This window comes from Bos indicus, chromosome 14 (genome assembly GCF_029378745.1).
Source record: "Bos indicus isolate NIAB-ARS_2022 breed Sahiwal x Tharparkar chromosome 14, NIAB-ARS_B.indTharparkar_mat_pri_1.0, whole genome shotgun sequence".
NCBI classification, from domain to species: Eukaryota; Metazoa; Chordata; class Mammalia; order Artiodactyla; family Bovidae; genus Bos; species Bos indicus.
In genome coordinates, this window is record NC_091773.1 from 30,905,216 (window position 1) to 30,931,985 (window position 26,770).

A 26,770-nucleotide genomic window follows, 5' to 3' on the forward strand; every position below is an offset into this window, starting at 1 on the left:
TGCTGGGCTGCAGTTCGAGGGGTCGCACAGAGTCGGACATGACTGAAGTGACTTAGCAGCAACTTTTCTTCACTCTCACTGTTTATTACATCAGCATTTAACACCAGTTTAGGTAACGGAACAGACATTCGCCATTCTCTGTATGTGATGATTCACTCTAATAATCTACTTCCCTCTTTTTTAACTGATTTGCCTTCACTAACTAGTTATGGTAGATCTATCAAGAGAAAGTTATAGATGATCAACTTCATAGTCAGTTGCAAAGGTACCACCTTATCTTTAGTGGTCACTTACTGGAACCGATTTTTAAGAGGTCAACATAGCCCCTCAGTGCCATGCTGTGTCCAAAGACAGTCTTTCTAGGAAAACTGGGGTTAACTGTCCTGCGATGACTTTAGTAAACACTTTAAAGTCCTGACAGAGAAATGAATCACCAAGAAAACTTGCTCAACTCATAAAGAGAATTTGACCCAAATATAATGGACTGATAAAAAGAAAAGGGATTTTAAGATAATTACACAATGATCTTATAACTATTGCTACTGCCCCCTAGTAATGTATAAAAGCTGTTTGCACAGATGTTTTGTCTTTAGTGTGGAGCCCGTAACAGTCGTGTTCTGTCACTTTAGGTAAGATCCTCATATCCCTTTAAATCTCAAAATGCCCATCCCACAAAATTAAGAGAACTAAATGAGACAACACATGTGGAAAGGGGCTTGAAACTGTAAATCAAGCTATTCTAAGATTAAATTTTTATTTAAATTTTTAAAACCTGACTTGGGAGCCCTTGAGTAGCCTAATCTCTACCTGAACATTTAATGACCAAGAGTTGAGAATACCCAGTAAATGGTAGTGCTGTATTCACAATCATCAATACCACGTCCATGGTCTAAATAGTTCCCCCATCTCACTCATGTCCAGCTTCCTTAAAACAGGATGTGAAACCCCTACATTTATGGTGCAGAGCAGAAAGATGTACTGCAAAGAGCAAGCACATCTGACAGCTCGTAGAAAGAAAACTGATAAAGGCTCCCCAGGTTTGTCAACAGTTCTAAAAATCTACATGATATGGCACTCAACTGTGAAGCTTAAAAAACTTTTCTAAACTATCAGTAATAATGACATGTTATAACCAACCATTATAAAGAGAAGAGTGAATTGTCTTTCAATTCTCCCTATAGAAAATACTGTAAAACTGTCATCACAGAAGAGATGGTGAAGAATTTACAGCCACGAATGAAGGGGGAAATTTCTGTGTCAATGTGTCAGGCAATTGATTCTGTGATATTTGTTCTCAACAGCTCTTATAAAATCTGTACTTAGCTGTGATCTCTTGGTATAACTAATTCTGTACCTAATTTTGTGTTTTTAGATTTTGTATTCTTTTACTTAATGAGAAATATCAAAACTATGTAAGCTTTACACCCTTCAAAATTGAGTTCTACCCTGATTGTAAATTCTCAAGTCAGAAAGAATGTGATGAAAGTGTGATTTATGGGGGCAAACAAGGAATTAATGTTTAAATCCTATCCAAGTTTTTATTTCACAGTAATTACTTTTATAAGAATATAAACTACCTTAATTTGAGAAATACAAAGTAATCTTTATACAAGAACTGTCTTAAATGGTAGTTTGTATCACACAATACAGAGATTCATAACATTGTATGGAGACAGTGATCAAAACCATACAATGGAGGCAATAACCAAGAAAAAGAAATGCAAGAAGGCAAAATGTTTGTCTGAGGAGGCTTTACAAATAGCTTAGAAAAAGACAGAAGCAAAAGGCAAGGGAGAAAGGAAAAGATATTGCCAACTGAATTCAGAGTTCCAGAGACTAGCAAGGAGAGATAAGAAGGCCTTCTTAAATGAACAATGCAAAGAAATAGAGGAAAACAATAGAATAAGACTAGACATCCCTTCAAGAAAAGTGGAGATATCAAGGTAACATCTTATGCAAGGATGGGCACAATAAAGGACAGAAACAGGAAGGACCTAATAGAAGCGAAGATATTAAGAAGAGGTGGCAAGAATACACAGTAGAACTATATAAGAATGATCTTAATGACCCAGATAACCACGATGGTGTGGTCACCCACCTAGAGCCAGACATCCTTGAGTGTGAAGTCAGGTGGGCCTTAGGAAGCATCACTACAAACAAAGCTAGTGGAGGTGATGGAATTCCAGTTGAGCTATTTCAAACCCTAAAAGATGATGCTGTTAAAGTGCTGCACTCAATATGCCAGCAAATTGGGAAAACTCATCAGTGGCCACAGGACTGGAAAAGGTCAGTTTTCATTCCAATCCCAAAGAAGTGCAATACCAAAGAATGTTCAAACTACCACACGACTGCACTCATTTCACATGCTAGGAAGGTAATGCTCAAAATCCTTCAAGATAGGCTTCAACAGTACGTGAACTGAGAACTTCCAGATGTTCTAGTTAGACTTAGAAAAGGCAGAGGAAACGGAGATCAAATTGCCAACATTCACTGCATCATAGAAAAAACAAGGGAACTCCAGAAAAATATCTACTTCTGCTTCATTGACTATGCTAAAGCCTTTGAATGCATGGATTACAACAAACAGTGGAGAATTCTTAAAAAGATGGGAATACCAGACCACTTTACCTATCTCCTAAGAAACCTGTATGCAGGTCAAGAAGCAGTAGTTAGAACCAGACATGGAACAACAACTGGTTCCAAATTGGGAAAGGAGTATGTAAAGGCTGTATACTGTCATCCTGCTTATTTAACTTATATGCAGAGTATATAATGTGAAATGCCAGGCTGGATGAATCTCAAGCTGGAATCAAGACTGCTGGGAGAAATATCAACAACCTCAGAAATGCAGATGATACCACTCTAATGGCAGAAAGTGAAGAGGAACTAACGAGTCTCTTGATGAAGGTGAAAGAAGAGGAGAGTGAAAAATTTGGCTTGAAATTCAACATTCAAAAACTAAGATCACGGCATCTGGTCCCATCACTTCATGGCAAATAGAAGAGGAAAAATAGAAGCAGTGACAGATTTTAGTTTCTTAACGTCCAAAATCACTATGGACAGTGACTGCAGTCATGGAATTAAAAGATGCTTGCTCCTTGGAAGGAGAGCTATGACAAATCTGGATAGCATATTAAAAAGCAGAGATATCACTTTGCCAACAAACGTACATGTAGTCAAAGCTATTGTTTTTCTAGTAGTCATGTACAGATGTGAAAGTTGGACCATAAAGAAGACTGAGTGCTGAAGAACTGATGCTTTCGAATTGTGGTGCTGGAGAAGACTCTCAAGAATCCTGTGGACTGCAAGGAGATCAACCCTAAAGGAAATCAACCCTGAATATTCATTGGAAGGACTGCTGCTGAAGCCACCTGGCCACCTGATATGTATGAAGAGCCAACTCATTGGAAAAGACCCTGATGCTGAGAAAAATTGAAGGCAAGAGGAGAAAGGGGCCTCAGAGGATAAGATGGTTAGATAGAATCACTGACTCAATAGATATAAATTTGAACAAACTCCAGGAGATAACAGGGGACAGAGGAGCCTGGTGTGCTACACTCCACGGGGTTTCAAAGAGTTGGACATGACAGTCACTAAACAACAACTTCAATAAAAGTCACTAAATATTAATTAGAGAAGAGCTTATAGTAAAAAAAAAAAAAAAAAAAGCAACCCCTGGTGGTTTAGATGGTAAAGAATCTGCCTGCAATGAGGAGACCCAGGTTTGATCCCTGAGTCAGGAAGATCCCCTGGAGAAGGAAATTGCAACCCACTCCAGTATTCTTGCCTGGACAATCCCATGGACAAGGGAGCCTGTCGGGCTACAATTAAAGGGGTCGCATAAAATCAGACATTACTGACCAACTAACACTTTCACTTTATAATAAATGCTATGCCACATACTAGCTTCTCATTTTTAATAAATAATAAAGAACATTTATTTATTTGAGCTAATATGATTGCATTATGAATTAAGTGAAAGATAAAATATAAAAATTAGCAAAATGAAAGCAACCTAGGGAGACAAAAGACCTGTATACAGAAAACTATAAGATGAAAGAAAGCAAAGATGAGATAGACAGATGGCTCTTGGGTTGGAAATACTATGTTCTTGCATTGGAAGAATCAACATTATGAAAATGGCTATACTACCGAAAGCAATATTCAGTGCAATTACTATTAAGTTACCAATGACATTTTTCACAGAACTAGAACAAAAAATTTCATAATTTGTATAGAAACACACAAAAACCCAAATAGCCAAAGCAATCTTAAGAAAGAAAAATGGACCTGGAGGAATCAACCTTCCTGACTTCAGACACCAAGGCTGTATGTTACTGGCACAAAGACAGAAATATAGACCAATGGCACAAAAGAGAAGGACCAGAGACAAATCCACGCAACTATGGACTCCTTATCTTTGACAAAGGAGGCAAGAATATACAATGGAGAAAAGACAGTCTCTTCGATAAGCGGTGCTGGGAAAACTAGACTGCTACATGTAAAAGAATGAAATTAGAACACTTCCTAACACCAAACATGAAAATAAACTCAAAATGGATCAAAGATCTAAATGTAAGACCAGAAACTATAAAACTCTTAGAGGAAAACAAAGGCAGAACACTTTGACATACATCACAGCGATCCTCTATGACCTGCCTCCTAGAGTGATGGATAAAAACAAAAGTAAACAAATGGGACCTAGTTAAAACTTGTAAGGTTTTGCAGAGCAAAGGAAACCATAAACAAGATGAAAAAGACAATCCTCAGAATGGGAGAAGATATTTGCAAATGAAGCAATTGACTAAGGATTAATCTCCAAATATACAAGCAGCTCATGCAGTTCAATATAAGAAAAACAACTCAACTGAAAAATGGGCAAAAGACCTAAACAGACATTTCTCCAAAGAAGACATACAGATGGCTAATAAACACATGAAAAAATGCTCAACATCACTTATTATTAGAGATCTGCAAATCAAATCTACAATGAGGTATCACATCACACTGGTCAGAATGGTCATCATCAATAAATATACAAATAATAAATGCTGGAGAGGATGTGGAGAAAGGCAACCATCTTGCACTGTTGGTGGGAATGCAAAGTGACACAGCCACTATGGAGAACAGTGTGGAGATTTCTTTAAAGAAAAAAAAAAAAAAAGATAAAACTACCATATGACCCAGCAATCCCACTACTGGGCATATACCTTGAGAAAACCACAATTCTAAAAGACACATGTACCCCAATGTTCATTGCAGCACTATTTACAACAGCTAGGACATGGAAGCAACCTAGATATCCATCAACAGATGAGCAGATAAAGAAGTTATGGTACATATGTACAATGAAATATTACTCAACCATCAAAAGGAATAAATCTGAGTCAGTTCAGTGAGGTGGATGAACCTAGAGCCTGCTATACACAGTGAAGTCAAAAATAGAAAAATATCATATATTAACACATTTATAGAATCTAGAAAAATAGCACTAATGATCCTATTTGCAGGGCAGCAATAGAGACGCAGACATAGAGAAAAGACTTGCAGACACAACAGGGGAAGGATAGGGTGGCATGAGTGGAGAGAACAGCATTGAAACATACACATTACCACATGTAAAGTAAATAGCCAGTGGGAATTTTCTGTATGACACAGGGAGCTCACCCTGGTGCTCTGTCACAATCTAGAGGGGTGGGATGGTGTAGGGGATGGGAGGGAGGTTCAAGAGAGAGGACATATGTATACCTATGGCTGATTCATGTTGATGTATGGCAGAAATCAACATAACATTGTAAAGCAATTATCCTCCAATTAGAAAAGTAAGTTGCTCTCTCAAAGAATATGCCATCTAGGTAGAGGTGAAAAAAGAAAAATCACAAATTATAATGAGAAGGTGGAACGGCAAGATATAGGATTATTAAACAATATGACACTATTGTGATCTATTTATATCTGGGGTTTTTTTTGTGCTTTATTTTTAATGTGTACTTAACAATGTTACAGGCATGCTACCAGTGTAATAAATAATTACATTTTGCATTAGTAACCAAATTTGTCTGCCATGAGTGTGGTTACTTCCTTTGATATTTCAAATAATGTAGAGTTTAGTTCTTTATCTTACCAGTACTGCTACATAGTCAATGAATGCTATAAGGAAACACAGGATGCAAATTACCCAATTGTTCTAGCTGGGAAAAAATATGGCTAATTTGCCTTTCCTAAACTCTTTCTCTCATCTGTTCTTTAAATCTGGGAAAAGAAATGACTTAATATAAAATTTCCATAAGGAAAGACCAAGCTCTCCTTCTGAGGAAGTAGAGAGAGTTTAAGCTAGAAAACAAAGTTTTTGCATCTGAAATCTTTAAGAAAATAACATTCTCAATTCTTCAAGGGATAGAGACAAAAGTAAAAAGACACCATTTGAGCAGGAAAAGTATTCTCATGTTAAACTGCCTGAATAATTCACCCAGCACCTTCCTCAGATCATTGCTATCTTGGTAGTAAACACAAGAAAAAACAGGACATAGATTCATCAGTGGAGTTCTAACTTTATAAGCTACCTGGTCACTTGGACTCCAAATGCAATGTGTGTCCTAACTCTAGAGGATATTCTTCAGTGCAGTTCATTTTAAAGTAAACATAAATATCACATGACACTCTATAACAATGAAAAGAGCAGCAAACTGAATTTTGAATAAATACTTCTTCTTCTATTTCAGTGAGATAGCAAATTTGGGCCTATTCCCTTGTCCCCACCTATAAGAAACGGTCACTCTTTTCTACAGAGATCCCTTTCTTCCAAGAAATTTAGGAAATAACTTCAAGGGTAGAGGTGGGCCTGCACACACTCACACGGGGATCATCAGAAAGCGAAGGAACACATTTACAACACAAATGGAAAGGTGGGAATATTTTTGCCTGTTAAGCTTTGACTTTCATCTCTTCATATATTCATCAAAGGGCATATGGGGGTACTAAGTACAGTTCTGGGAATGCAAAGATGAGGAAGGCCCAGCCCCTCAAGAACACAGGCTAATGAGAGAGACAGATAAATAATTACAAGGCAATACAGTTACTGCTGTATATCAGGGATATGTGAAGAACTATGAGGGGACTTAGAGAAAGGAAGACTCTACGTTTTGGGAAATTATGTTGCGTGTGTGTGTGTGTGTATCTCTTTGCAACCCCATGGATTGCAGACCACCAGGCTCCTCTGTCCATGGGATTCTCCAGGCAAGAATACTGGAGTGGGTAGCCTCTCCCTTCTCCAGAGGATCTTCCTGACCCAGGGATTGAACCTAGGTCTCTTGCATTGCAGGCAGATTCTTTACCATCTAAACCACCAGGGAAGCCCAGGGAAATCATGGAGGGCAACATAAATATGTGAGCTCAGTTTTATAGTGTTAGTAGAAACTCTAAAATTATGAAGTAAAATTCCTATTGTAGGAATGTTAGTCCAGTCTCCATAAAGACAAACAAACTTTAGTTGGAAAGAATGGAGTCAACACTAAATTACTCCATGGATTCCTAAACAGTTAGATATAAATGCCCAATACAAAAGAAGGCACAAGTATTAGACACCAAGTCCTCCTCTCAGAGAGACACAACTAGAAGTCCCAGCAGTCATGGAGTGTTCATACAGACAGGAAGCAAGGAAGAGGAAATTCAGCTACCATATAATAGTTCATCCCTGCTACTAAAAACATCACTGAGTCTGTGCTGTGCTGAGCTACTCAGTTGTGTCCAACTCTTTGTGACTCCATGGACTGTAGCCTGCCAGGCTCCTCTGTCCATGGAATTCTCCAGGCAAGAATACTGGAGTGGGTAGCCTATCCCTTCTCCAGGGGATCTTTCTGACCCAGGAATAGTACCAGGGTCTCCTTCATTGCAGGCAGATTCTTTACCAGCTGAGCTACCAGGGAAGTCCATCACTGAGTCTAGTTTTAGCCAAATCCCTGTCTTGCTGGCCTGGTCTGTCATATGGACTCAGTATCAAGCCACTGATTGAGCTTAACGATTCCATATGAAATAAGAATTCATCTATTTCAGTGCAGTTCACATCCAGTTGTATTGCTTTAAGGAAACATCTGGTATTGACTTAACATGATGCCTGTTAAATCAAAATCAATATAAATTAATTAACTTCAGAGTGTTGTCTAATTTCCTCATCAGTATTAATGCTGGTTTTCCAGTAGCAAATGCTTTGGAGTGAAAAACACTCATCTATGCATTTTTCCTAAGTTTCCCCCACTGTATTCAGTTTTAATTTGTGTGACGAGTTTCACCTCACAAAGTGCTTCCCTCCTATTTGCTTCTTTCCAAACGCACATTGAGGTCTGTTTATATATTAATTTCTACTAGAATCACAGACGTCTCCTCCATCAACTCTTCTTCCCAAAGGACTAAAACGGCCTCTTGAGTGGCTATAAATGTCTCATTATAAACACTTAATTAAAAACTGTGTCTCGGTTAGAGTCAATCTGGTCAGCACTCTTGATGCCAAAAAGCCAAGTCTTTCAAGCTGTGCATTTTTACTCTTAACCTTCCAGGGTGGCTTTAGAATCTCAATCGATTCTTTAAAAAATGCAAATGTCCTTTTCCCTTTGGCTTAGCAGTAGCCACTGGGAAATACGCACATATAATTCCTTCCTGGCTACACATGAACTGTCACAATTATGGAAGAAGATACTCCAGGGCACATCAGCTTCCTCCAACCTGCCACTGCTGGCCCTTGAGCTTTCAGCCTCCCCTTGGCCCAGTCAGGTGGATAGTGAAAGTGCCTCTGCAGGTATGCCTGTTCATCTTAATCTGTTCTCATGACTCTAATTCCACTTCTGCTGTTGGGCTCCCTGTCCACAGTACCCCTGCCTCCCACCTACTCTCCACTGTCTCATTAGGTGCTCTGGGGCACTTCCCAGCCTGCCCTAGAGAGCCTTCCAGGTTCATCATCTGCATTCCCCTTAACATCTAACCCCGGTACCCAGCCTACACTCTAATCATGGCATCACCAACAATCCCCAAACACACCACGGGGTTGTGTGCCCCCTATGCCAGTGCACACATTCCCTCTGCCTGCAGTGTCCCTGGAGCTCTGGGGATTGCCCTCCCAGCCTTCCAAACTCTGTTGAGAAGCTACCTCCCCTGTGAAGCCATCTCTCACTGCCCTCCCCATCCTGGGCTGGGTTGAGACTTCTCTCCCTTACTCCTAAAAGCATCACAGGTCTTTCTTTATCCTAGTATTTATCCACAATATTTAATTATGAGCTTCATAACTATCTCCCCAGTAGGCTATGAGCTCCTTAAAAGTGAAAAAAAATTTTTTTCATCTTTATATTCCCAGCTGCTAGAACCCAACATCTGGCAAGTAATGAAAAAGTCTTCATGGGATGAACAGAAGGTGATACACACAAATGTGAGAAGTGTGGACTTTCCAGCTCTCCCAGGCCCCTGGAAACACATGAATCCCACACTGCAGAAATGGATGACCATTGCTCAGAGGGGGCCTAAATCCCCACTCAAGAAACCTAGAAATAACACTATTGTTCGCAGCTGCCCTCTCCTGTCATCTCTACACCTAACAGGACATGAGCATGAAGCATGGGGGCATATAGTCCATGAAAGGGCCCAGAACAGACCACTGTGGCATAAAAATCATTTTTATCTGAAGGCACTTGAATTCCTGAACCCTTTGATCTGCCTAAAAGCAGAGCTTCCTGAAAGAACTCAAAAGAATCTATAAATACTCTCTCCAGAGGTAACCAAGGAAGACTGACTCTTACCACCACAACCAAATAGATTCATCATCAAAAACAAAAACAGAACAACCCTCTCATATCTCCTATCCTCCTAAGGGTCCATTTATCTTTCCCAAAATGTTTGTTTTTTTTTTTAATGCCCTCTGCTCCCTGCCCTTTCCTATTAAGAAGTCATTTATGTTTCTATAAGTGCCCTTCTCCCTCTTACCTTACCCAATTAAGATGGTAAATAAATTCTATTTACCCCAAATTCTAACTAGCCCCTTGAGTCACAATTTTCTGTGTACTCCTACCTATATACTCACATGAATAAAAAGCTGTTTTTTCTCTTGCTTATTTATCTTTTGTCAGTTTAATTCACAGGCCTCCAAACACTGAACCTAAGAGCACAGAGGGAAAAGCTTTTTGTCTCCTATGCATGCACATACACATGCCTGTATTTGTGTGTATCTATACTTATGTGCCTATATACACATAACCACATGGACAACGGCTCATGTCTACAGAATAAGGCAAAGAATAAATTCTTTCTCCATTACCTTTGTGATTTCCAGTTGGCTGCACCTTAGGGTGTTGTTGTTTAGTCACTAAGGCGTGTCCGACTCTGCGACTCCGTGGACTACAGCTTGCCAGCTCCTGTATCCCAGGCAAGAATATTGGAGTGGGCTGCCATTTCCTTCTCCAGGGGATCTTCTCAACCCAGGGATCAAACCCACATCTCCTTCATTGGCAGGTGGATTCTTTACTGCTGAGCCACCTGGGGAGCCCCACATCTTAGGGTGAGGGGATTTAAAATTAAAAACAGGGGGAAAAAATACAACAACAGCAAATGACTGAATGGGGGAAAAAATGCCCTCAACTTTGCAACAGCCCCAGGTTCTCTGTGGTCAATGCACTGGCAGAGCTCAGATAAACCCAGTCAATGGAAAATCCCCATGTCTTATTCCCATTTCCAGCCTCCTCCCAAATAAGGCTTTTTTCAGCTGTTAACTAACAATATTGACCTTCCCTGTCAACCTTCATGTAAAGATGCTGCTGCTGCTGCTAAGTCACTTCAGTCATGTCCGACTCTGTGCAACCCCATAGACAGCAGCCCACCTGGCTCCTCCGTCCCTGGGATTCTCCAGGCAAGAACACTGCAGTGGGTTGCCATTTCCTTCTCTAATGCATGAAAGTGAAAAGGGAAAGTGAATTCGCTCAGTCGTGTCCGACTCGTAGCGACCCCATGGACTGCAGCCTACCAGGCTCCTCCATCCATGGGATTTTCCAGGCAAGAGTACTGGATTGGGGTTCCATTGCCTTCTCCAGGTAAAGATGCTAGTAAGCAATAATTGTAAGGTATAGTTCCAGCCAAGGCAGAAAAGGAGAAATGACCTCAACGGAAGTAGGTTACCTTTATTCAGGCAAGGAGGGGCGACAGTCAGCCTAAGGACCAGGCTGAGAGGGATCAGGGAGGGTCCATATTTATAGGGAGGTTTGTGGAAGCGATAAGAGAAATGTTAATCAGGCAGGATGTTTTGGGTATTCTTTAGTTGAGATTGCATTTGTAGTTGTGAAGGGGATGATAAGTCTTCTGGGCAGGTGTAGGGAGTGGAAGGTTTCTGGGCAGGGGATGATAAGTCCCAGATAGATACAACTGGCCTGGAGCATCAGGGCGGGACCTAAAGTTCTGTTTTCTTTTCTCCGAAGTTAGGTGATTCAGCAAGGGCCTTTGAGACTGTTGTTTTCTTTTTCTAGGCCCAAAGACTCCTTCATTAATAATGTAAAAGAGATGAAACCCAAGGGAGAGAGAATCAATCAAAAGAACAAAAATTTCCCCAAATTGGATCACTTCCTTGAATGAAAATGCCTGAATGCTTGTTCTCCACTCCTAAGCCTCATGTATGATCTTCAGTAGCACCTTCAAAGCAGGCTCCCCTCAGTCTGGACAGGCACCCCCCATGCCCCAGCAGCATCAGAGATGAGAAGGAATACCCACCCCCCACCTTCAACCAGAAAGTGCCAGCTTTGTTCTGTTTCAAAGTTGGGCTCCTACGTAAGATTCTGTTTCAAGGCACAGTTCTATAGCTAAAACAAAAATAAACAACTCCAGTCCAGAAAACGAGGCCATTGCACTGATGAAATTCCATCTGGCTTTTACAAAAATAAGAACGGCCTAAGACTGGCCTAGCAGGCTGGGAGGTAACCTGTAGCTCCTCCTCAGTCTCATGTAGGAGAAAGAATCCTAGTTAGAGACAATAGACCAAGATCCAAGTTGCATTCTGGTGTGTGTGACTGCCTCTCTTGCAAGATTCCTGGGCTCAGGATGGCAGCAACCCTGTCTGTACATCATGGAATCCTCAGGGTCTCACACAGCACTGGGAGATGGCAGCCATTCAATGCCCACTTGTATATCAAACAATAAACAGTTTCCTGTCCTTGTCTGGGGAATTCTGGATCCTTACCTTGCTAAAGGAACTCTCTAAGCTTTAGCATCCTCACTGATAGAATAAACATAATTAGAATACCTCTCTTGTTGACTGTTTTAAAGAATGCCAGATCATTCATGTAAAATGCTCAGTCGTGTCCACCTCTTTGCAACTCCATGGACTGTAGCCCACCAGGCTCCTCTGTCCGTGAAATTTTCCAGGCAAGAATACTGGAGTGGGCCAATGCCTAACACAAAAAGCTATCCAGTATGGGGTATCTATTACTTTTACAGTTACTATTACTATCAGATCAGATACTCAGTCGTGTCTGACTCTTTGCGACCCCATGAATCGCAGCACGCCAGGCCTCCCTGTCCATCACCAACTCCCAGAGTTCACTCAGACTCACGTCCATCGAGTCAGTGATGCCATCCAGCCATCTCATCCTCTGTCGTCCCCTTCTCCTCCTGCCCCCAATCCCTCCCAGCATCAGGGTCTTTTCCAATGAATCAACTCTTTGCATGAGGTGGCCAAAGTACTGGAGTTTCAGCTTTAGCATCATTCCTTCGAAAGAAATCCCAGGGCTCATCTCCTTCAAAATGGACTGGTTGGATCTCCTTGCAGTCCAAGGGACTCTCAAGAGTCTTCTCCAACACCACACTTCAAAAGCATCAATTCTTCCGCGCTCAGCCTTCTTCACAGTCCAACTCTCACATCCATACATGACCACTGGAAAAACCATAGCCTTGACTAGATGGACCTTTGTTGGCAAAGTAATGTCTCTGCTTTTGAATATGCTATCTAGGTTGGTCATAACTCTCCTTCCAAGGAGTAAGCGTCTTTTAATTTCATGGCTGCAGTCACCATCTGTAGTGATTTTGGAGCCCAGAAAAATAAAGTCTGACACTGTTTCCACTGTTTCCCCATCTATTTCCCATGAAGTGGTGGGACCGGATGCCATGATCTTTGTTTTCTGAATGTTGAGCTTTAAGCCAACTTTTTCACTCTCCACTTTCACTTTCATCAAGAGGCTTTTTAGTTCCTAGGGATCTCTTCAAAAAAATCAGAGATACCAAAGGAACTATTACTATAGTTCTCCTTAAAACACTTAAAAAAAAAAAAAAAAACTCTTAAAGGCAATTAGATGGGGGCTGGGTATCCTAGGCAAATTCCTTAAATTCTCTAAGTCTATAGTTCCTTACCTTAAAACAAGAGTAATAATGCCTTCCTTCCAGGGTTGTGGTGGGGATAAGTAAGGCAGCATAGATATTCACATAGGGTGCTTTCCATAAACATTTGCCTACTGTCAATCAACACGTTCAACTTGGCGGTGGTAATGTTAACAGCTTTACTCTTGGAGTATATTCTATGAGTTTCCATAGATCGTTCAGTCCTCATAAGGAAAGCATTATTAGCCCCATTTTATGATGCAGAAACTGAGGACCAGAAAGGAGGCTCAGAAAGGTTAAGAAACTTTCTTGACATCACACAGCATTAGCCAGCAGAACAGTGGGACTGAAACTGAGATACATCTTGGTCAGGGCAGTCCTCCCCCAACAGCCCCACCCTGCCTGTTCTTGTGCACCTCCGACTGTAGCAACAAACATGGCCCGGTGTCCCTACCTCCTCTCCTGGGCTGGGGGCTCCCTTCCCCTCTTCTCCACCTGTATAACCCCTCAGTCCTTGTATTAGTTTCCCAGTTCCTGCCACAACAATGTGCTACAAGCTGGTTGGCTGAGAATGGAAATTCACTGTCTCACATCGTGGAGGCGAAGTCTGAAGTAAGGTGTCTGCAGGGCTATGTCCCCTCTGGAGATGAGATAGGAGGACCCCTTCCAAGACTCTCTCCAGGTTTATGTGGCTCGTGGCAGCGTAATTCCAGTCTTCTCATGGCATTATCCTTGTATGAGTGTGTGCCTTTGTGTCTAAATCTTCCCCTTTTAATAAGGACACATATTGGGTTAGGGCCCACCTCACCCTAATGACCTCATTTTAACCTGATTATCTCCGTAAATACTCTAGTCCAAATAAGACCACATTCTGAGGTTAGGACTTCCATGTATCTTTTGGAGCAAATTGATTCCCTCCTCCTGGCTCAGCTGGGCTGGGTGCCCTTTCCCCTCTGCTTCTCTGGTGTCCTGTCAAGTCCTCGTCACACTGTATCATCAAGTCCACTTGTCCACGTGGATCAAGGAATCAGGACTTTCATCTCCAGAGCTCCAGATCCTACTCAGCCCAGTGCTGGGCACATGGTAGGCATCAGACGTTTGTTGATGAATGAAGGCAGATGGTGATGGATTCTGCCAGCTGTGCCTCTGGCCCCACTGCCTGCCTTCACCGCAGGATTACAAGGGAACACACGGTCAGCAGGCTTGAGTGACCTCTGCCCAGACTCTAGCCTCAAGGACAACTAAGTGAGCTGGCAGACGTAGTCCATTTGTCTCTCACACCAGCCTGGTCCCGACAGCTGGAAACTTCAGCAAAGACGGGGGCCCACGGGGTGAAACTTCAGGGCTCCAAACCTTTGCCCTGGATGTCATCTTTCAAGCTAAGTGCATGAACAGTTGCCAAAATGAAGGAAGATTTTTTTCTGGTTGTTTTCCTCAGTGACCTTCCTCTAAGCCCTGTGAACCTCTTCTTCTAGACAAAGATCCCTGAGGTGGACAGCAGCCTCACTTCTCCAGCATGTGGATGGGAAGTCGCAAGGCTGTCGCTGTCACTGCTTCTCCACGTTCGCACTTCCTGCATGTCAAAGGCCACTTGGAGCTGCCACCCGACACTCCTGTTATGGCTGGAGCAGTCAGGAGCATTTCTTGGTGGCAGGCCCTTTGCTTCTGTCTGTAGCACCTAGCCTTCTCAAAGCAAGTTTCAAAATACCACCACTAACTAATCTGCCTGCAATGCAGGAGACCCGGGGTTGATCCCTGGGTCAGAAGATCCAGATAGAGGAGCCTGGTGGGCTGCAGTCCACGGAGTTGCAAAGAGTCGGACATGACTGAGCGACTAACATTTTACTTCAACTTCCACCTGCTACTAAGTCACTTCAGTCATGTCCGACTCTGTGCGACCCCAGAGATGGCAGCCCACCAGGCTCCCCCGTCCCTGGGATTCTCCAGGCAAGAACACTGGAGTGGGTTGCCATTTCCTTCTCCAATCCATGAAAATGAAAAGTGAAAGTAAAGTCGTTCAGTCGTGTCTGACTCATAGTGACCCCATGGACTGCAGCCTACCAGGCTCCTCCATCCATGGGATTTTCCAGGCAAGAGTACTGGAGTGGGGTGCCACTGCCTTCTCCGCAACTTCCACCTGAGCTATGATAATAATGTTGAAAGTTCCTTTGGAAGTAAGCCACGACTGTCCTTCAGTAGCTGGCACGCCTGTATTGACCTTTTTATCCCCAACTGAAAGAACTGTGAAACAGGGCTGTTGTCTCTATGCAGCTGCTCACGCAAGGGAGCCCAGTTAGTGAAAGCTGGGGTGGATTCACTCTTTTGTTTCTGATGAGCTTGGGCAGCATAATGCCAATTTGTTTCATACACTTCCTTCTGATGTGCTCAGGTCCTTCACGGTGAAAGCAACGTGCATAATCAGGTGCAGAGGAACAATGCAGCAAGGTGAAAAGGTGTCCATTGAGGAAGAATCTCCCCTCTCCCATTCTGCAGAGATTCTTTAATGTTCATGAGGGTATGAGTTCTCCATCCTTATGGCCTTTGCTTTCTTCCACTGGTCATTTTGGTAATAAAAGGCTAGTTTTCCATTATGTATCATTTCATTAATAATAATTGTGGTCATTTATTGAGCACCTGAAAGAGATGGGAATACCAGACCACCTGATCTGCCTCTTGAGAAATCTGTATGCAGGTCAGGAAGCAACAGTTAGAACTGGACATGGAACAACAGACTGGTTCCAAATAGGAAAAGGAGTTCGTCAAGGCTGTATATTGTCACCCTGTTTATTTAACTTATATGCAGAGTACATCATGAGAAACGCTGGACTGGAAGAAACACAAGCTGGAATCAAGATTGCCGGGAGAAATATCAATAACCTCAGATATGCAGATGACACCACCGTTATGGCAGAAAGTGAAGAGGAACTAAAAAGCCTCTTAATGAATGTGAAAGTGGAGAGTGAAAAAGTTGGCTTAAAGCTCAACATTCAGAAAACAAAGATCATGGCATCTGGTCCCACCACTTCATGGGAAATAGATGGGGAAACAGTGGAAACAGTGTCAGACTTTATTTTTCTGGGCTCCAAAATCACTACAGATGGTGACTGCAGCCATGAAATTAAAAGACGCTTACTCCTTGGAAGGAAAGTTATGACCAACCTAGATAGCATATTCAAAAGCAGAGACATTACTTTGCCAACAAAGGTCCGTCTAGTCAAGGCTATGGTTTTTCCAGTGGTCATGTATGGATGTGAGAGTTGGACTGTGAAGAAGGCTGAGCGCGGAAGAATTGATGCTTTTGAAGTGTGGTGTTGAAGAAGACTCTTGAGAGTCCCTTGGACTGCAAGGAGATCCAACCAGTCCATTCTGAAGGAGATGAGCCTTGGGATTTCTTTGGAAGGAATGATGCTAAAGCTGAAACTCCAGTACTTTGGCTACCTCATGTGAAGAGTTGACTCATTGGAAAAGACCCTGATGCTGGGAGGGATTGGGGGCAGGAGGAGAAGGGGACGACAGAGGATGAGATGGCTGGATGGCATCACTGACTCGATGGACGTGAGTCTGAGTGAACTCTGGGAGTTGGTGATGGACAGGGAGGCCTGGCGTGCTGCGATTCATGGGGTCACAAAGAGTTGGACACAACTGAGCGACTGATCTGATCTGATCTGATTGAGCACCTGCTAAGTACCATCAAGCCTTCAGGGTAGTCTTAGCTGGAGCACTTAGGCAAGAAAAAGAAAAGGCATGCACATAGGAAAAGAACTAAAATTATCTCTGAAGATGACATAATTGTATATATAGAAAACCCGAAGACTCTACAAGACAACTGTTAAAACTAATAAACGAATTCAGTAACACTCCAGGATACAAAAGTAACACATGAAAATTAGTTGTGTTTCTATATATTAACACTAAATATCTGAACAAGAAATAAACAATCCCATTTACAATAGTATCAAAAACAATAAAATACTTGGGAATAAATGTAACCTGGAGAATTAAATATGTACGCACTGAAAACAATGATATTGATGAAAGAAATTGAAGAAGACAACAAACGGAAAGATATCCCATGTTGGTGGATCAGAAGAATACTGTTAAAATGTCCATACTACCCAAAGTCATCTAGAGATACAATGCAATCCCTATGAAAATTTCAATGGCATGATTTACAGAAATAGAAAAAACAATCCTAAAATTCATATGGAAACACAAAACATCCAGAATAACCAAAGCAACCTTGAGAAAGACTAACAAAGCTGAGACATTTCACTTCCTGATTTCAAACTATAGTACAAAGCTACAGTAATCAAAATAGCATATTACTGTCATAAAAGCAGATATATAGACCAATGGAACAGAATTAAGAGCCCAGAAATAAGTCCACACATATATTGCCAACTAATGTTTGACAAGGGAACCAAGAACACTGAATAGGGAAAGGACAGTCTTTTCAATAAATGGTGTTGGGAAAATTGTACAGTCACATGTAAAAAAAAATGAAACTAGACCCCTATCTTACACCACTCTCAAAAACTCACTTGAAATGAATTAAAGACTTAAATGTCTGAAATTAAAAAACTCCTAGAATAAAATATATGGGAAAAGTTCCTTGACATCTGTTGTGGCAACAATTTGGGGGATGTGATACCAAAAGCACAAGCAACAAACTCAAAAACAACCAAGTGAGACTAGATCAAACTAAAATGCTTCTGCACAGTAAAAGAAATAATTGACAAAATGAAGACACAACATACAAAATGGAGAAAACATCTGAAAACCATGTATCACACAGGAGTCAATATTCAAAATATATAAGGAACTAATACAACCCAATAGCAAAAACAAATCTTATTAAGAATGACCATGGACTTGAATATCCCTTTTTCCCAAAGATACCATGCAAAGGGCTAACAGGTACATGAAAAGATGTTTAACATCATTAATCACCAGGGAGATACAAATCAAAATCACAGTGAGATACCAACTCACATGTATTAAAATGGCTATTATCAAAATGACAAGAGATAACAAGTGTGATAAGGATGTGGAAGAAAGGAAACCCTTGTGCACTGCTGGTGGGAACATAAATTAGTGCAGCCACTTTGGAAAACAGGATGGAGTTTCCTCAAAAAATTAAAAATAGAGCTATCATATTATCTAGCAATCCTACTTCTGGGTATAGATCATAAGGAAATAAAATCACAATCTTGAAGGGATATTTGCTCCCCCACCATACTCACTGCAGCATTATTCAAAATGGTAAGATATGGAAATAACCTAGGTGTCCATCAACAGATGAACGGATAAAGAAGATACACCCACACATATACACATCTCTGCACACACACACATATACAATGGAATATTATTCAGCCATAAAAAGAAGGAAATCCTGCCATTTGTGACAACATGGATGGACTTTGAGGCCATCATGTTAAGTGAAATGAGTCAAACAAAGAAAGATAAATACCAAATAGTATCACTGATATGTGGGATCTTTTTAAAAAAAAAAAAAAAAAGCCAAACTCACAGAAACAGAGATTAGAATGGTCATTGCCAGGTGCTGGAGGTTGGAGGAATTAAGGATATGGTAGTCCAAGGACACAAACTTCCTGTTATAAGATGAATAAGCTCTAGGTATCTAATATATAGTATGGTGAATACAGTTAATAATACTGTATTATCTACTTGAAAGCTGCTAAGAGAAAATTTTAAGTGTTCTCACCTCACACAAATATATTGTAACTATGTGAGGTGATGGATAGGTTAATCAGTCTCATTGTGGTAATCATTTTACAGTATATAACTGCATAAATCATCACATTGTACATCTTAAACTTATACAGTGTGATATGTCAATTATATCTCAATAAAGCTGGAAAAGCAAGGCTTTCACAGCCACCTTCTGAATAGGCACCTTGTCCACGTTATTGGAGAAGAAACTGAGGCTTTATCTGCCAAATGCTCAAATGATGGCAGATCCGGCATTCCAGCCCCAGTTGGCTCATCTCATTTCTGGCACCCATATTCCTGACTCAGTTACCTTCAATATCCTCTGGTCTTCAGATAATCAAAGTTAGAAATAAAACCGTGAACTGAGTGAACCTTAACTTTGTACTCTTTCACTTCTAGCATAGAGCACATACACTCATCTTACTGACATAACTGGAATCTTCCTCAATCATTCCCCCCACCCCCTGCTGCCTTCCTGCTGATGCAAACAGTGGGATGACGCAAGGAGGCCACCTGAGTGGAAGCACAGAATGAAGCAGCTCCAGAGAGATGAAAATAACCTCCCTGTACCCCAGTAAACCTCCAGCAGATTGGGCCCCGTGGGGATCCACGTACAGCCTCAACGTGACAGAGATGCCTTGGGTTCCTGCCCCACACTTCCTACAGACTGTGCAGGAATGATACAGGGTCCTGCATGCTTCCCAGGCAAGGAACCCAGCTTTCACCAGGCGAGCAGAGACTTCTTTCAAAGTCATTCACTGTGCCAAGGCCAGAGGCCCTGCTAGACTGGAGTCCAGGGCTTGAGTCCCAGGGGTTTGCAGGAACTGAGTAAATAAAAAGAGGAAGCTAAGATAGGACCTTGGCTGTGCCTGGAGATAAGATCAAACACGTGTATTTTCTTCATTTTAATTCACTTCTAAATCCTTCACATGGATAAAATGAGACTGTTCTGGGAATATTTACAAAGGTGGACTTGTGCTATTTAATGCTGACCCTGCAGGAGGAACTGGAAGTACTCAGGGAGGAGAAGAGCCTTCAGCCCTCTCCACTGTTTAGAGTGTTCCCTCGGCTCCCATTCCCTTTGGGAGGAAGTCTGGGCATCATGCTCGGTACAGCACGGCTCCTGTTCCAGGCCCAGGCCACCCCCACTCCTGTGCTTCCAGCTTCCAGAGAGCCTCTCAGACACCTTGCTCTCTTGTCTCCTGTTCATCTTTGCATCTCTGCTTACTCACCAGCCTCTCCGGAGATATCTCATCTCCCCAGAGGTGCAAGTCAGTACATATGCTAAGTTCTTTCCTAATGCCTCTAATCCCCACTGAAGCTGGCTCACAAGTGGATGGAAAGCTCCCTGAGGGTGGGATTTGATGGATGACTACTTTGCATTAAGTCAATGATATCATGTTGAAAACCTGAACTTACAAATGAATGGAGTAAATGACTACAAGGTATTAAGCTTGATTTATTTTCTCTGCCCCTGGGAGGCCTCTTCCATCTTCTCTAAGAACAGATTCCTCTTGTCTTGTTGACAAGGTCTGTCCAAGCAGGGTGTGTCAAGCCAAGGACCTAAGGGTTCTTTGAGTTTTGACTGTATCCCATTAAAAATATAATCCATAAACCTGGGCCCAAGCTCCATTCATCAGACATCAAAGGCCATAGCTGCCATCATCAGTAACAGGGCTGGTCTTGCTGTCAACACCAGGGAATGAGGAGAGTGATGCAGGCCTAGCAACCCAGGGACACCAGCAGCTGCACCAGCTCTGATGGATTGCCTCTGGAGGACCAAAGGGCGTGTCTAAAAACAAAGGGGACTCCTATGCTGCAAGAAGAGAACTGTGCAGCTATAAGGCTTAGCTGCTGCGGTGAGAGGTGGTGCTGGGGAGAGGAGGAGATCAGATCAATAGTGTTACTTTATCATTTCAGATTTAAATTTGTCATATGGATCAAAGATATACTCCATATTCTTTATGAATAAAAACATGTTGCCAATTAACGCTGAGCTGCTCAGGAGAAGTAAAACCAACATAGACTCCTTTCAGTACTAGAGCAGGGATGTAAAGCTGTCTCTTTACTGTGAAGGTTCATCTGATCAGGCTGAGGATATTTTGGCACTTTTCTGCCTCTGGGGTCATCTGAAGGAGGCTTCAGGCAGTAGCAGTGATGTGCCAGGGAGCCAGGGAGCAAAATTCAGCTTTTGCTCCCACACAAACTCCAGACAGGAAGACTCACACCCAACATCCTCCCCAACCCTTAGGCCCTTGGAAAGTGGCCAGGGGAAGACATCTTGCAGGCTGTTCACCTAATTCTCAGCAGGTCCCCTTGCCAGGCTAGGCATACTGGACATGCTTGTACTCTGTGACCCACCCTCCTGGCTATGGTGACCTAGTCTGGGCCAAAGCTGGAAATTTGGAGTCAGGGCTAAGAGTGTCCAGTTTCAGTCTGGGCTGACCCCTGGAACAGAGGAGATACAAAGACCCAAGGGCTGTGAATACAGGCATTTTCTGCTAAGTGGACTGAGAAGTAGAGAAAGCCAGTGTAGAGAAAGGGAGCAGGAAGTGTCTGTAGACAAGAGAAAATAGAGACAAGGGAGGGGCTTCCTGGGTCCCCTCACCTGACCCTCTCTGCTCCCTCTCTCCAACGCTCTCCCCTCCTGCCCTGGACCCCTGTCCACTATAAATGGATGGCTGGACACTCAGACCCCACGGAGCTCTCCTCCACCTGACCGGCCCTCCCTGACTTGGTGGAGTGCTGGCTGGGATGGTGCTGATCTCAGCACAGCTTCACTCTTCTTGCCCTTGGTCATGAGGCACATACTACCTCGTGTTCCCAGCACCTAGACATGCTTGACACGTACCCACTGAGTGAACAGATATTACCTTCTCTGAAGGCATCTCAGGAAGGTTGCTCATTCACTGGCTTCCCACACACCATGGGAATTCTTCATGAGCATTCCCCGCTGCTGCTTCTAGACACCACTCCTCCTCCCTTGTAAACCCAAAAAGCACAAACAAAAAACCATGTCCTCTTTGACATCACAGTCATCCACCCATCTCCACCTCCTTCTTTAAATCAAGTTCTCCCCCTCCTAACATGGGCCCTCTTCAGTCCATGGTCTGATTCCATCCAGCAGTACCTTCAGGGTTTCACAGAAGCATTTCAGGGTAAATTCAGGCATGGCCTGGCAAAAACTAAACTGTCAAGTTGAGGGTAACTGTACGGTTGAGAGTAGACATGCTAAACAAAGAGGGGACTTGAGTCAATCCTGCTGCGTTTGGCTCATGTAAGCAGCTAAAATAGAAGAGTCAGCTTTAGGAGGAGGAGTGCCTCAGTTCCCCACTAAAATCGAACTGAGTGGACATTACAGCTTTTGGCATCTAAGACAAGAACTTACTTTGCACTGTGACTAACCCCCCGAATCCTTTCTATTCGATCAGCGGCAAGACAGAACAATATCATCCATCTATCCCACGGTACAGAGCCAGGATAGGAAGATGCCTCAGGAATGATGATGGGGGTGCTGTTGGGAGTGACCCAGTCTCCTCCTGTAAGGCTCTCATGACCTCTGTGTGGTTTAAACAAGTAAACCCTTCTGGGGAGATGTACTGCAAAGAAAGTTGCAATTATACACACATGTAGCTGCCTGCGCCTCTCTTCAAACCCCTTTTATTTCTTGGTCCCTATGTAACTTGACAGTTGTGCATGCGGAAAATGATTAGGAAAGGGAGAGCTTCTTCCTACAGAACCAGAAAGCAGGTCAGCAGGGAGTGGATCCCCTGCCTACAGCAGAGGTGCAGGCAGGGGTGGAGGGAGGGAGGTTGGGGCAGGGAGTCAGCGAAGGCGGGCAGGGCACCTGCCCATCTTAGCAGGCAGGGTGTAATTGCGCGTGCTTTCCCAGGGCCTTAGCATCATTCCTGAAAACGTGGTGGGTTGGAATGGGTTGGCATTTGAGAATCAGCCACTCTGGTCCCCAATTGCTGCCCACTGCTTCTTGGGTGAGAGGAATCACGCAGGTGGTTCAGAGAAGACATTTCTCCCAGGTGGCCCTGACTGATAATATTACAGTTTACACAGGGCCAAGCAATATGCCCTCACCCTTGACCAAATTCAGGTACCTCCAGGGCAGCTCCAGTGACAGGTGAACACAGGTCTGCAGAGTCACACCCACATAAACACACGCACACACTGTTCTTGCCCTGCCCTGCCCAGCCTGTGGTACAAAGAAGCCCTGGATGCTCACAGGAGGATGAGATGGCAGTGATGTCTCCTCTTGCTCACTGGTCTTGGTAGCTGCTAAACTCTCAAGGTCAAAACTTACATATCAAAATCAAATGGCAAAATTCTCTAGATCATGTACATCTTACTTTCCATGTCACTATATCATATGAATTATGTGCCACTGTATAGCTCAAAAGCATGTAACTGACCCATAAAATCATTAATGTTCCAACTGTCCATCTTAGGAAATACCAACCAAAGTGGAAACAATACTTTGCATGACCTTCCCTTTTCAATTTGCATCCTCACCCAGATATCCAACCAAGCACATGAGCATGTCTAAACCTATGCTGGTGGCCACACTGTGAGCTGACTTCAGATGAGCCATTACTAGGCCTGCCCTCACTTCCAAGCCACATCTCTTGGAACATCCACACCCACTCTCCTCCCACTCCACTCCTCAATATGTCTGCTAAGGAGAGGGCCTGGTCCCTTTTCCTGAAAAATGTAGAGTTGTCAGCAAATATAACATGTCTGACTCCAACCAAATGACATCTTTCTGGCCTAAATTGTTTCTAGAAAGCTCGAAGCAAATTTATCAGGTGGTTGCCAAAGTCTGTGCTTGACTCAGAAGCAGCAACATGTGGCCTGACTGAACCATTTCCAGCAAGACATTCTGCTGCTGCTGCTAAGTCGCTTCAGTCGTGTCCAACTCCGTGCAACTCCATAGACGGCAGCCCACCAGGCTCCCCCGTCCCTGGGATTCTCCAGGCGAGAGTACTGGAGTGGGCTGCCATTGCCTTCTCCGCAAGACACTCTAGTTACTCGTAAACCCTACAGATGAGGGGTCCATTCAGGCAAGGCTGGATGGGGAAAATGCCATTGTTGATGGGAGGAGGAGGAAACTAACAGGAGCAGCAAGACTCCCCTCCTCAAACAGGAAAGCAGGGAGACTAGACAGGGCCTCACAGTGGGTGCTTGAAAAGCTCGGTTTTATGTCCTATTCAAGAGCTTTTGACAAGTTAATTTAGATTTAAACTAATATCTTCTCAGTTTTAGATTAAAATAATCTACATAGCAATATTCATTTTATTATTAGCATTGTTTATAATCATGAAAAGCTAGAAGTCTATGCAGGAGACAACATAGCAAAATAAAACAACTCCACTCAGTGGACTATTAGGACATAATTAAACAAGGATTCTGAAGGAATCCTTGAAGGAATGTTGTATTAAGGAAAATGCTTAGAATACAATGCTAAATCAAAAGGCAAAGAGAATAAAGGTGTGCATAATATATGTCATGATTTCACATTTTAAAATAACACAATGCAAAGAAAAATAGAGGCTAGGAGACAGTTCACCAAAATGTAAATGGTGGATACATTTAGGTGGTCGGATTACAGTTTCTTTTTCTTTCTACATACCTCTGTTTTCCAAATTTAATGAACATTACAACTTTTAAAGACCTTATTTTGTTATAAATATGTAGTTGAAGATATAAGTAAACCATCTCAAACGCCGCACTATAAAGATCCCAGGGAATCAAAAGACGCAGGTAAGACAATTACCATATGAAACCAACCTGTGCATCTAAGGGAAGATGAGGGAAGGCTGAAGTGAGTTAGAAGCTGTTCATCTGATGGAAGATGAGGAAAACCTGCAGTGACTTAGACGTTGCTGGAAGCCCTCTGCGGGGCGGGGCGCGGCGGGGCGTGGGGCGGTGGTGGCAGAGTCAGGCTGCCTTTCTCCTTTACCACAGGGAAACAAAGGATCAAACAGCACTTGTCTACTGAGAACTAGAAGCTGTACACTGAAAGGCTGCCTTCCCCCGGTGCATTTTTAATTTTGATATTTCCAGATTTGAAACTCTCAGGAACTTAGAGTCAGACCTCAGGCCCCTTTAATATCCTAAAAAAACTATAATTCCAGGAGAGGTTTTTAACCCATTAGAAGATTGCATTCCTGCACACTTACCACCTCTCTGTGGAAAGGAAGCAACTTTATTTATTATTGCAAATCCAATGCCTAGCACAGTACTTCCTACCAAAGGGTAGGAAACATATTTGTTGAATGAATGCTTTTAAGATACTATCTTTTCTTAGAAACGGGGTTAGCCTAGGCAGAAACTGAAGTCAGTTCAAGGTTACCAAAAATTATATTGTGGTATTTGGTTTTTAACTTGCTATGACTATATGTTATTTAGACAAACAAATTCACTATTTTAATTATTTAAGAATTGGTCAAATTAACGTGTCCTGTCATCTTTAACACAATGGTTTGCACACAGAAGTGAATGAAGCTGACGCCACCATCCATCTAGGGCAACTTACGTGGATCCCAGACAGAGTGCAAAGGAAGCAACAACCTGTGGAACACCACCCCTGTAAACCCAAAATGGAATGATGACAACAGACCCGAACCACTCCCAAGAAGCCTACCTGTGGGCCAGACAGCTGGTTCCGGGACTAGAAGGAAAACAGCAGCAGGCACTTTGCACCCTCCCAGCCGACAGCGAGACCATCATGGCGCCCACTCGCCCATGATGCCTTGCTCTTAGGCCCTTCTAACAGGCACCACCTGGAAGCCCAATTCAAAGTTGCTTTACAACGTCATTGGTTTCTAGCAAGTTTGTGGGCTACACAGCTCAAAGATTTAAGTGACCATTTTCTATGCTGTCAGCTCTTCAGCTTTCTGCTATCTCCTCCAAGAAGGGCTGTGTTGATTCTTCAGAATAAATATGAAATAATGATACTAAAAATCCTTTAAATAGGTGAAGTTCTGGCAGGTTTCCAGTGCTCTCTCGTTTAGAATCATACACTCTGTCAGAGAATCAGAATTGGGTGGGGGGTGGGGGGAGACAGGAAAAAACCTTTATGGAAATAGGATTCTTGAGTTTAGCCATACAGTAGGGTAGCTTCCACTCTTTCTGAGATGCTTTTAAACAATTCAACGTGAATGCAGAAGACAGAGTGGATGGTCTTTTAAGCATTCTCCATCTTCAAGAGATTGGCCACTAACACAGGAGGAAATTGTACCTTGTCATTTGACGGCCAATTCAATTCTAACAAACATTTCTAAAACATCAGACACAGATTTTCATACAGATGATGACCTGATAGCTTTCTCATCCACTTAAACCTACTGGTTGACTTTATCTCCTAGTTATTAAGTACCTTCAACCCTTCCTCCAACTGTTTTGTTTCCTTGCATCCTTTCATTCAATCCAAGTCCCTGTGAATGACACTGTGTCTTCTGCAATGAAGAGGGTTCTCTTCCCCTTAAATCATATAGTCCTTGAAAAAGGAGGACTATTAACCACTATGTCTTGGTCAAATTCAACATGAGGACTTCCTTGGTGGTCCACTGCTTCAGAATTCTGCCAATGCAAGGGACACAGGTTTGACCCCTGGTCAGGGAAGATCCCACATGCCACAGGGCAACTACGCCCATGCACCACAACTACTGAGCCAGTGCTCCTAGAGCCG